The sequence below is a fragment of the Ananas comosus genome, linkage group 7 (assembly GCF_001540865.1).
Source record: "Ananas comosus cultivar F153 linkage group 7, ASM154086v1, whole genome shotgun sequence".
NCBI lineage: Eukaryota > Viridiplantae > Streptophyta > Magnoliopsida > Poales > Bromeliaceae > Ananas > Ananas comosus.
The window spans coordinates 9,252,084-9,265,805 of NC_033627.1; positions in this window are offsets into that span (position 1 = coordinate 9,252,084).

Consider the following 13,722-nt stretch of genomic DNA (forward strand, 5'->3'; position numbering starts at 1 on the left):
AGCCTCCCTCAACCAGTGGCTATGTCACACCCCGCCCCGAAATCACTACCAATTTGGCACGATTCGGCCGCGGCGACAGACCGCCGAACGGACAGCGCCTCCCCTGTCCGCCCAAGGCTCCCCAACAGGAATGTGTACAAGAATTTACCCAGGACGTTAAACTCTAAACATACACATTCAACGAGGGCACAAACAGTGCCAACGACAAGAAGAGCAAGTAATCCACAAGATATACGAGTGAAATAAAGAGAGCACTTTACTAACTGTTACAATAGTTGCATTCTTTACATCATTTTTCATCCAAAATACATAGCTCTCCAAATCCTCACCTACAATAAATCTCTCTCTCTATACATAGGTGACTAATGCAAAAGGAAAGCTACTATACTACCACGGTCTCACTGGTCGGGCGCGACGCCTTTGCCGCGGTCCTCTCTCTGCAGCCCTGAACCTACCACTGGAAATAGAGTGGGGTGAGAACTATCTTCCATAGTTCCCAGTGGGCTCGGCCGCCGACTCTGCCGATCTCCCCACTAGGTCCAAGTGGGCACAAGTAACAACAGATAGATAGATAGATAGATATGTATCTGAAAGCTGTAAATGCAGTAGTAGGAAAACTATGCTACTATGCCCATAATCATAAATATGAATGCATGCATCATATAATAAAGGTTTGCTATCATGCTAACAAATTCGATCCATATTCGAATAGCAATATTCAATGACATTAATAACCTTTCCATTTACTCAATCTGTGGCGAGACCCTAGGGCTCGCCCATGACTCCAATCCCAAAGTTGGGAGGGAGCTCCAAGTGGACCCAAGCCCGGGACCATCTGCGGACCTCCATGTGGTCCGGACCTCCAAGTGGTCCTAGTCGCGCGACACTCCGGAGTACTCGACGACAATCCCCTCTATGTGGGGATTGGATGGCGATGCCACCCTAAACGCAGACTGTGAGCTAGGTCTATCCTCTCCATGTGAGGATACACTGTAACCAGGGTCAACACCCAATCCAATCCTCTCCAAGTGAGGAGGCTCTACAACTAGAGTCAATAACCCAATCGAATCCTCTCCAAGTGAGGACGCCCTATACTAGGGTCAACAACTATCGCGGAATCATCGGTTCCCGACATTCATACAATGCTATTTAGTTTTCTAAATTCATTGTTCACAAGGCATTTTCTAAGGGATCCACCTATCCCTAGGTCCATCGACCTCTAGTGTTATTTACACTACATTAATGCCACTCGTTATCATTCAATGTTTGGATGCCACTCGTTTGTTCTTTAACAATAACACTACTTTCTATGTCATCAATACCCCCATCGGGTTCATCTCTTTTCTTTCGCACCATAGGATTCACGTCTCGACCCAATCCTCACCTATCTAAGTTACCAAGCGTTCCAAGTACACTAGGTTATCAATTAGAAAGCATAAGGAATGGAGCTACTATGCAATCCTACAATGCAACATGAAGAGATGAGATTAAATGCAATCTAAGACATAGAAAGGAGTTCGAAAGTTTCGGATGACACCCCCCACCTTTAATCGATGTAGAGGTTTGGAAAAATCCTTCTCGGCGAGCTCTACGAAAAGGCTTTAGCCTTCCTCGCCCGAATCAACACTAGCCCGGCCCGATTTTGCCGAGAACTTCACGTCGGTTCGCCGAATGCCAAAATCGACTTCGCCCCCGCGTTTTGGGACCTATCAATAGGGTTTCCAAGGCTTCAAATGAGATCAATCTCATACTTTTACAAAAACCCCATTTTGGAACCCTAGATTTGCACCTATAGCAAACCACCCCATAAATCCCTAGATTCTTGGGATTGATCTATTTAGAAGCTTGCTTAGGGTCCATTTGACCCATTCCAAGGCATAAAACCCAAAAACCCTAAGTTCTAGAAGCTAGGGTTTAGTAGCTTACCTCAAGAGCTACTCCAATGGGAAGAGGAGAGGGAGATGGAGGTGCTCAAAGCCTTCCTCTTGATCTCCTTCTTCTTCTCCTTCCTTATCTTCCTCTTCTTTTCCTTCCTCTCCTTCTTGTTCTTCTTCTCCTTCTTTCCTTTCTAGAGAGAGAGAGAGCAAGAGAGAAATGAGAGTGAGAGAGAGTGAAATGAGAGAGTGTGAGGGAGAGAGAGGGCTCAGCCCACTCAAATAAAGGCCATTTTGCATAAAAGCCCCTCAACTTTCACTCCTGTGCACTGCCCTTACTGGGCAGTTTTCGCGCGGAGGGACCGGTCTCCCCGACTTGGGACCGGTCCCCGAGAGCTTCTCTCGGGCGCACGCGTTCGGAAACCGGTCTCTCCCCGGGAGACCGGTCCTCGGGAGACCGGTCCTCACATGGGAGACCGGTCCCCGAGAGCTCGATCTTCAGGACTTAGCCAATTTTTGGCATCTCTCGCTGGGACCACGTTCGGGAACCGGTCCCTCCCTGCCAGGGACCGGTTGCATCACGCAACCCCGCTACGCCCAGCCAGGGGAACCGGTCTCTCACCTGCAGAGACCGGTCCCCGAGAGCAACATCAGCCCAATGATGCAGTTTGCCTCATTTGCTCTCGCGGACTCAACTCCAAGGCACTTTTTGTGCTTTGGACATTCTCAACTCCCACAAAGGGTATACTTTCGACAATCAGTCGATCCTGGATGAAGTACAATCCTCGTATTTCGAGAATTCACTTCCTTACAGGCTACTGCAAGCCGACGAAGGCAAGCTGTACACGAACAAATAAATCAGGTACAGTAGCAATGCAATAATAACTAGCAATAAATGCGAATGTAACCTCTACTACACGATAAAGTAGAAATCGACAACAAGCATAATCAATAAATGTACTAGAACAGTAGCAATAATGACTGGAAAAGAATTACAACTACCACTCAATGTATAACTATTTGCTACTATAAAGAATAACATGATACACCAATGCATCAAATGGATGAATAACATCAACAACCAAATCAATTGCCATATTAGTCTAAAGACCTCAAGCTAAGTCACGTCCTACTCGCCCCCCTGACATATTACCCTAACAGGCACCTAGTAGGGCTCACAGGTCAAAAGTACGACTACTTTTTTAGAAAAGAATACCATCTTGCGGTGGATAAGACTGCTGGTGTACGTGAAGATGCTCACGAGCTGTGGCAATCAATGTAATATGCTCAATGGCCAACAACGACAACTAGCTGAAAGAGTAATCCACAAATGTACGACCAAATCGGGTCTACTATTTCCGAAGGAAATGTCATCATGTCATTAACCTATAAGGTCTACATAGCCAAGTCACTATGTACGAGGTACGAAAAGTCATCATGCAATAGATATACAATATCACTATGTAACGAATACGAATGTCACCATATTATTGACCTATAAGGTCTACATAATCAAGTCGCCATGTACGAGATACGAATTGTCATCATGCAACGGATATACAATATTACTATGTAACGAATACGAATGTCACCAACCACCGTAATCAAATCATGACAACTAATCATAATCAATGCTACTCTACAACTAGATCATAACACTATAGATGAGAATAAACAATAGAATGAAAAATAGAAAACGAGTGAGGTGCAAAAGCTCAGTAGGCAAGCATGTATATATTACTCAAATCAGAGAGGATACAAAAGGAAAGAAATTACTGAGAAGGCACCGCTAAACCGACTTTGGATCAAAGTACCCACCTTTACCATAAAATAAAACCGGGTTAATTGACATCCTTATGATGTCTCTCGCCACAGTCTAGACCTATGCAAAATCCCATCCAAAATCGTAATTAGCTCAAACTCGCTAATTACAAAAGCTATGATTCCATGTGAATCCAAACAGGCGAACAATCGGGTTTTTCAGATCGCGTTCCATGGTCTCCGAAAGATCGCCCGATTGTCGCACCGACTCGTCGAAACGTCACCCCAACCCACGAGGTGTCCCGAATGGAGCCCTACAATTATCCTACCTCTCCCGCCGTCCCAACACATTACTTTAATGTTATTGGGCAGCCGCACAAGTAGTGCGTTGAAACAAAAAACCAAGATCCTAGAAATCACCGGTTTGGCCCCCAGGATGCCTATTTCGGCACCGCGACCATCCGCAGGCCTCTTGCTGCGACCAGACATGTCAAACCTCACACTAAAATCAGCCAATAAGGCTCCAACACCACTGCAAATAGCAGCAACATGCGCAACATGAAACCGTACCCAAAACTGCTCGATTTTCGTATTTTGGGATCCGAACTAGCGCTAAAGTGTTCTGAAACACTCCGAATTCATTTGACCATCCACTCTGTCCCAAAACACTTACTTTTGAGTGTCGGGATAGCTGCATGCTAAGTGGTATGATCCGGGTACGAAATCCCCAAATCCACCTTACCAGGTTCCCAAAAATTTGCCATTTCAGCTTCGGAACCCTTTGTCGCTAACCTGTTATCTTCGGGTTTTAGAGATGGTAGTAGCGACCAGCCAATGAGGCTTAGTGGGGTTCTCAAGCTATCCACAATTCTAGAATATGAAAACCACAACTTAAACAGGCAACTGATCAGCGAATTTCCTCCAAATGACATCGTGGGACCACGTTTTAACTCCACAACGGCTCTCGAACCTTTAACGATCAGTCAAAAGGTTGTTAACAACAATTTCACGCTGTCCGAGGTAGTGCATAGGATCCCCGTTTGTCACGCCCCGTGACCGATCCTATTTGGTCGGTTCGGGCACGTCGAACAAACGCCGAACGGACAGCACCTCCCATGTCTGCCCAAGGCTCAACACAAGTACAAATCAAGTAGATAGTTTGCACAAGCAGAAACATAAGTATATATGCCTTGCACGAGGGCAATCAATAGCCAAAAGTGAAAGTACTAAACTAAACATCCATACAAGTAAAATGATTAACTTTTAATCACATACATGCATTCAACATTTGTATTCTTTTACATTCTTTTGCATCATTTCTTCTCTTTTTACATCACATAATTTTCCAAAATAACATTGCTTTTTCATTCAACATAAACTCTCTTTACATCATTTGTAATACTAACATCATCAAATACAAAAGATGATATATATATAGGGTATGCAACTAACAAAATGAAACCCACTCGGGTGGTCACTGTCTACGGCGTGATACCTTTACCGCAATCGTCGGCCGGCTCACTCGGTCGCGGTTCTGTGAAAAATAGGGGGTGAGAACTATAACAAAGTTCCCAGTGGGTTCGGCCGCCGACCTCGTTGACTTTCCCACTAGGTCTACATCAGGCATAATAGAAGAATAGATAGATAGTAACCATCTAAACAAATGCAGCTAATATGCCTGAACAAGATATAATCAATGATATGCTCAAATAGAATGCTCATGATGAATGCAAGATTACTTTCCAATTCTCAATTCCCTTGGTTAACCCGTAGGTTCCGCCCTTAATAAACTCACCAATTCAAGTCCATACTATCGGGCGCTTAGCTTCCTCTCGACGGGACCATAGACTCACCAACCTAAATCCCTAATGTCGGGCCCTTAGCTTCCTCCCGACGGGACCGTCCTCTGGAGAATACACCATCCCAGTGATGACAACTCCGGAGCTTATCGCTCGAGGGAGAGCAACTACCCTCAAGCCAAGACTTATAGGTGAGTATGATCAATCCTTAACTTTAAGGATTCCAAGTTCAATCCAATCCTTAATTATAAGGATGCAATGCTCATATGACCCTTAACTCTAAGGTTGTTATGTCATAATGCCAACTATCTTACTTTACTTGCATTCTTTAACTTTCATTAGTGCCACTTACACTACTTATTCTTTATACTCATTCACATGCATTCTTGATTCATTAATGCCACACACTAAGTGTTCGACTCTAGCATTCACATTAATGGCACACACTAAGTGTTCAACTCTAGCATTCATTTTGTTTACTAATGCCACACAATCCATATGTCATAATGTCATTTGTTCTCAATGTCACTAAGTTTTTGCCTTTTCTAGGTTCTTGTCATCATTCATGCATACATAGGGTTTTACAAGTTCTCATTCTTTTACAATTATTTCATATGCATTTGTACTCATAACATGCAACAACACTCTCTCAATCACCCTACAATGCATGAAAAAACTATAATCACATATACTCAAAAATGACATTTTAGATATAAAAGAAAATTCAAGGATTTCGAAAAGCACCACCCACCTCGTATGGTTGTAAAGGTGCTACGGTTCAAGTTTCGTGATTTTTGGGCGCCTATTCTCTCGCCTGCGGCAAAACGAAGCCAAATTAGGCTTTTTCCTCAATATCTTTGCGTAAACTCGTCGGATCTTCGAACGAAGTCCACCAACGAGTTAGAAATACCCCTAATTTGATTAATACAAGGTTAATTTGTCTTTAAACCAACCTAGGGCAAAAACTCCAATTTTGGTGCCCTAATAATGCCATATAGCCACATACTTTAGTTTGATCTTAGAACTAAGAAAAAACAAGCTTAGAGTCATTTAAGAATCTCTCTAGAACCATTTCTAGCTCATTTGAACCATTCTTAGGGCATTTAATACAAACCCTAGAATTCCACCATGAGAGTACAAGAGCAAACATGGATTTTCATGAGCTCTATGGTCTCTACTAGGTTTCCCATTATGTAAGAAGATCAATATCAAGTGTTCTAGGGTATAAAACAAAACCTTAACATCAATCTTACAAGAAACCTCACCTTAGCCTATGAACTCAACAAGCTTTTCCTTGTAGGTGAGCTCTAGATCCTCCACAAGCTCCAAATCTCCTCCAAATCTTCTCTAATCTCCTCCTTTCCACCTTAGGGAAGAGCTCCTAGAGAGAGAGTGTAACACACTGGACCTTTGCAAATTACGAGGTTCGAGTGTTTGATCTGTGTTCCGAATTTTTTCAGGTATTCCAGAGGGTTGTTGACAGTATTCCGACCTATGGCTCACATCCCGAGAATCGAGGTTTAAAACTTAGCACCAAAGTCTCTAAAGTGAAGATTGTTGGCTGCTCTCGGGTTGTAGTCTGCAGAGCAGAGTACCGGTACAGCATCGGGCCTGTACTGGAACCAAACCTGGTACCGGTACAGCATCGGACTTGTACCGATACCCAATGTGTTTTTCTGCGAACCTGAGGCTCGGATTTGCGCGTACAATGGCTTGGTACCGGTACTCTTTCCCGTGTACCGGTACGCAGTGCAGACTGCGAACTGCTTATTTTTTATGGGTGTTTTTGTTATTGTAGCATCTCTATAAAGCATCCCACGCCCCTTGGTTGTTTCCCTGAGCTTGGAAACGCAGGAGAGAAGGTAGGGAAGCCCTCTACTTCATCCGTTTTGTTTTCTTTGATTTGTGTTGGGATTTTTGAGGTTTAATCACCTCTTTTTGTCTCTTGTTGGTTTTTGGTGTTATTTCTACCATTGGAGAAGCTTTGATTTCGTGATTGGAGCTTGATAGAGGAAGGATCTTCAACCCTAGTTGATTTCAAGCCTTGTTTGAAGCTTCTAAAGAGGTTAGTTGCTTACTTATCCTCTCTAGATCATGATTCTTATGATTTTGTATAGAAACCCTAGAATGTGAAATTTAGGGTTTATTTTGGGAATTTTTGATTTTTAGCTTCTAGAACCTAATTGATTGGTTTAGAACCTTTGTTTAGGTTGGATTTTGAAGGGATTTTACTCTCAAATGGAGATTGAGAGAGATTTTCACCATACAAAGTGAGTTTTTGCCCTTTTCTTGGGTCGGTTAATGTTTGATCTTAGGGTTGTTCGTTTGTTGCGTTTAACTATCTTAATATTATCTTTAGGGAGTTAGGAGAGTAGTGGACACCTTCGTCGGCGCAAACGAAGGGTTACGAGGAGTCTTGGTGGGTTTGACCTCATCGAAATAAGAAAAACTCAACCTATGTCAATTTTTAATTGTCGTAAAATAGAAATGCATGCATATTCATGCTAGATAGAGCCTATGAGAATTTTAGAATGCTTAATATACATATGCTACATTTTATGAAAATTACCTCTATATATGCCATGCCCAGTGACCCAGCGGAAGCCCACCCGGTTCGTGTTCAGACCCGCTATATACCTACAACATATAAGGCGTCTACAACAAAGCGATAAATAAAACAACAATAAATAAGCATCTATAAGTATCAGAGCATACAACCACTAGATTCTAGAATAAAGAAAGATATATATAAGAACTAATCCACTAACATAAACATAAGGTACTACAACATAAAAACCCAAAATACAAGTGCTAAAGGTATCATAGTGGTGGTCTCTATACATGGATACAAAACTCTCACTCTCTACATAGATACAAAAATAGAGAGGTGAGCCACCTAAAAGCGATGCTCCTCGCAACTAACTAGAGGCAACTCCCTTGCCGCGATCCCTAACCTCTTCCGGCGTGAAAGGCTCTGAAAGAAAACAATAAAACAGGGGGCGTGAGAACTATTAAACATTAGTTCCCAGTGGGCAATTGCTGACCTCAGCGAAAATGCACCACTAGGCTAAAAGCAAAAGTATTAAGTTCTAACAATTAACTAAAAGAAATAACATGAATATTTAACATAAATTGAACTTACTAAATACTATGCCTCTATTTTAGTATGAATTTCCGCGATTATAAATTCTATTCTAACATGAATATGCATAAGTAAAACCAACATAATGTCCACAATGTAACTAGTAAATGTCATTGTTTACTAATTTGTCTAATGTCCACTTTGCATTTTAGTTCATTAGTATCTCAATCATGTAGGACCTATCCGTGGGTAGTCTGGCTTGCGCCGTGCCTAATGATCCCGTGGTAGTCAACATTCCCACCCTAGGAATGAGCCTCCTCGAAACCCTTCGTTCGCGCCGACAAAGGTGCCCACACGTCTCCTAGCTCTCTAGAGAAGATTCTAGGAGGGTTAGACAAAACAAACAAACAACCCATGTGTTCAACTCAAAATCAACCCAAGAATAAGGCAAATTAGAAAAACCCTCTTAAATTCCAAAAGGAGGCTAGATCACTTCAAATCTACCCCAACGAGTTATTCTACATCTATCAATTAAGCCCCATGGGCTACAAATCAAAAATTTTCAAAATAAACCCTAAATTTCACATTCTAGGTTTTGATCTCAAGAAATCCATCAAAACATGAATCTAATGAAAGAAACATGTTACTAACCTCTTTAGAAGCTCCACACAAGGTTAGAAATCAACTAGGGTTGAAGTTCTCTCCTCGAACAAGCTCCAAACCCTGCTCCAATGCTTCTCCAATTGTGGAAAATCACCCAAAAAGCTAAAAAAGAGATAAAGAGGTGATCAATCATCTAAAAATCTAAGAAAAAGAGAAGAAAATCAAAAAGGAGAAGTGGAGGGGTCACAAACTTGGTTCTCCTCTATTCTGAGCTCAGGGAGCCCTAGAAGGGGCGTGGGATGCTTTATAGGATTACCACAATAGCAAAAACACCCCTCAAAAATAGCAGTCTGCGAACTGCACTGTGTACCGGTACACGAAAAAGAGTACCGGTACCAAGCCACTGTACGTGCAAACCCGAGCCTCGGGTTCACAGAAAAACACACTGGGTACTGGTACAAGTCCGATGCTGTACCGATACCAGGTCTGGTTCCGGTACAGGACCAATGCTGTACCGGTTCTCTGCTCTACAGAGTCCAACCCGAGAGCAGCCAACAATCTTCACTTTAGAGACTTTGATACTAAGTTTTAAACCTCGATTCTCGAAATGTGAGCCATAGGTCGGAACATTGTCAACGATCCTCTAGAAAGTGTGGAAAAGCTCAGAATACAAATCAAACACTCGAACCTTGCAATTTGCAAAGGTCCAGTGTATTACATTCTCCTATCCTAAAAAGAAGTTTCGTTCGCGAAACTAAAAGCAAGACACCTCAAGGCTCCATCTGAAAAATAGGGGATAGCGCTCCTGCAGTGCGCTCTCCAACTCCCACGTGGCCTCGCGTTCATTGTGGTTGCTCCAAAAAATCTTCACATATGGAATATCGCAATTCCGAAACTTCTTCACCTCGCGAGCCAAAATCCTTACCGATTGCTCTTCAAAGTTCAAATCCTCTCTCAGCTCTAATGGTGTAACATCCAAAACATGAGCCGGATCGAAGATATACTTCCGAAGAACCGATACCTAAAAATTATTGTGTATACTCGATAGGTTCGGTGGTAGAGCACGTCGATACGCTAGCGGGTCTACGCGCTCCAAAATCTCATAGGGTCTAATAAACTGGGGGTTCAACTTTTCCGGAATGCCAAATCTTCTAATTCCTTTGGTCGGCGAGACTTTCAAGAAAACATGGTCTCCAACTTGGAACTCCAAGTCTCGTCGACGCCTATCGGCATCACTCCTCTGTCTACTCTGAGCTGTCAACAAATGCTCTCGAGCAATACGAACCTTATCCTCAGCTTCCTGTAGCACATCTGGGCCTAGCTAATCTCTCGCCAACTTCACTCCAATGAAGTTGCGATCTACACTTCCGTCCATAAAGTGCTTCGAAGGGTGCCATCTTGATGCTTGCTTGATAACTATTGTTATAAGCAAACTCTGCCATCAGTAGATGCTGTGACCATCCTCCCTAGAAGTCTATCACACATGCTCGAAGCATATCCTCTAGTGTCTGTATAGTGCGCTCAGACTATCCATCACTCTGAGGGTGAAATGCGGTGCTGAAATCCAAGCGAGTGCCTAAGGCGTCCTGCAGACTCCTCCAAAAGTGAGACACAAATCGAGGGTCTCGATCAGACACAATAGAAGTAGGCACTCCATGAAGTCGCACAATCTCATCAAGGTACACCTATGCCAGCTTCTCCCATGTCCAAGTCGTGTGAATATGTATAAAATGCGCCGATTTCGTCAACCTATCCACGATCACCCAAATAGCATCATGCCCGGCCTGTGAGGGAGGCAATCCCATAACGAAATCCATGGTGATCTTTTTCTATTTCCACACGGGAATAGGTAAACTCTGAAGTTTTCCCGTGGGAACTCGGTGTTCAGCTTTCACTTGTTGGCAAGTCAAACATCGAGCTACAAACTCGCCAACATCCTTTTTCATTCCGGGCCACCAATAAAGTAGTTTCAAATCCTTATATATCTTGGTGCCTCCCGGATGTAAAGCATATGGTGCACGATGTGCTTCTTGAAGAATATCCTCTTTAAGTGCCGATTTCACCGGTACACAAATCCGTCTGCGGAAACGCATTATTCTTTGATCATCCACAAGGAAATCACCGGTGTAACCATCAACCATTTTAGCTTGAATCTTTTGCAACTCCACATCGTGAGCTTGCTTTTCTTTAATTCTTCCCAATAGTGTAGGTTGCACCACTAATGTCATCAATCTCAAGGGTGTATTAGGAGCCACCACCTCCAACTCCAACCGCTTTATTTGCTCAATCAACTGCGGTTGAGTGACTACAAGCATCGCTAAGTTTTCCGTCGATTTCTAACTTAGCGCGTCCGCAACCACGTTTGCTTTGCCCGGGTGGTAGAGAATCGTTAGATCATAATCCTTAAGTAGCTCCAACCATCTGCGCTGCCTCAAGTTCAACTCCTTCTGAGTAAATAAGTATTTTAAGCTCTTTTGATCCGTATAAACTTCACATCGCTCGCCATAAAGATAATGACGCCACAGCTTTAATGCAAAGACTACGGCCGCCAATTTCAAATCGTGTGTAGGGTAGTTCCTTTCATAATCTTTTAATTGGCGAGAAGCATACGCGATGACCTCCCGTCCTACATCAAAACACAGCCCAATCCATTAAAGGAAGCATCACTGTAAATCACATACCTTACTCCAGCGACTGGCAGGGTCAAGATCGGGGCAGTCGTCAATCGAGCCTTCAACTCTTAGAAGCTTCTCTCGCACGTATCATTCCAAATGAACTTAGTGCCTTTGTGCGTGAGCCGCGTGAGAGGAGTAGATAACTTAGCAAACCCCTCAACAAATCTCCGGTAGTAGCCAGCCAAACCAATGAAACTTTGTATCTCGGTGACGCTAGTCGGTCGAGGCTAATCCTTGATAGCTTCAATATTCCTAGGATCCACAGCTATATCCGATCCCGAAATCAGATGTCCAAGGAATGCCACCTCTCGAAGCCAAAACTCACATTTCTTCAACTTAGCAAACAGTTTCTTTTCCCGAAGCATTTGAAGTACTAGCCTTAAATGCTCCTCGTAATCCCTATCACTTCGGGAATAAATCAAGATGTCGTCGATGAACACCACGACGAACCTGTCTAGATAAGGCTTGAAAACAAGGTTCATTAGGTCCATAAAAGCTGCCGGGGCATTAGTAAGCCCAAACGGCATAACCGTGAACTCATAATGTTCATACCGTGTTCTAAAAGCAGTCTTCGATACATCCCCAGGTGCAATCTTTAACTGGTGGTATCCCGACTGCAAGTCTATCTTGGAATACACACTCGATTCTTGAAGTTGATCAAAAAGATCATCAATTCTCGGCAACGGATACTTGTTCTTGATCGTGACTTTATTAAGTTCACGATAGTCCACACACAAGCGAAGTGATCCGTCCTTCTTCTTAACAAATAAAATCGGTACTCCCCAAGGTGAAATACTCAAGCGAATAAAACCTTTATCAAGAAGATCCTGTAGTTTGTGCCCTCAGCTCTTTCAACTCTGCCGGTGCCATCCTATAGGGCGCCTTTGAGATTGGAGTAGTCCCAGGGACAAGATCTACCACAAACTCAATCTCCCTATCAGGTAGCATACCTGGAAGCTCCGCTGAAACACATCACAAAACTCCCGTACTACCAGCATATCCTCAATCCTAGGGGTGTCATCCTCACCCCTCAGCACAACACTAGCCAAATAGGCTAAGCAACCCCTGTTGATCAACTGCCTAGCTTGAGACGAGCTGATCGTCATCACAAACAGCAAACTCTGGCATCCTCTAAACACTACCTCCATCTTCCTCGGTTATCTAAATGTAACCGTTCGATTCTTACAATCGATAGTGGCGAAATACTTAGTTAACCAATCCATGCCCAAAACCACATCAAACTCTCCAAGTTTGTGTAGAGCTAGTAGATCCATGGGCATGATCAAATCTCCTACCCGAACAAGGCAACTGGGGCAAAACTCTCGAATATCCAAAGAATGGTCGGGGACTGCAATACGTCCCGGATGCAACAAGGAAACTAACGGGATGCCATACAACTCGGCAAACAACCGATCTATAAATGAATACGATGCACCGGTATCAAATAAAGCTTGAACTCTAATGCCATTTAATAAAATGTTACCTGCCACCATATTCTCGGCTGCTGCCGCCTTCTCTGTCTGGGCCGCATACATGTCCCCGCTCGGAGCCTGTTGTGACCCCTCGATCTGTCGCTGGATGGGTGGTCGCCCAGGCTGGTACTGTGCCGATGGAGTCTCCTGACTAGATGCTGGTAATGCCGGTGCCGATGTAGATGACGATGCCGATGACGAACCCCTCGGGCACTCGATCCGGAAGTGGCCATCCTGGCCACAAAGGAAACACCGGTCACCCCGCTGTGGACACTGCAGTGGGATGTGAGGACTACCACAGATCACGCACTGGAAAGGTCAGCGACGATCAGGTCCTCCTCGCAGCGCCGACGAGCCGCGCCCTCGCGACTAGCTCCTAGGGTGCTTCGGCGGCCTCATAGAGTGCATTTGACTCGCACCCTTAACCGTGGGCCTCTTGCCCTTACACTTATCCAA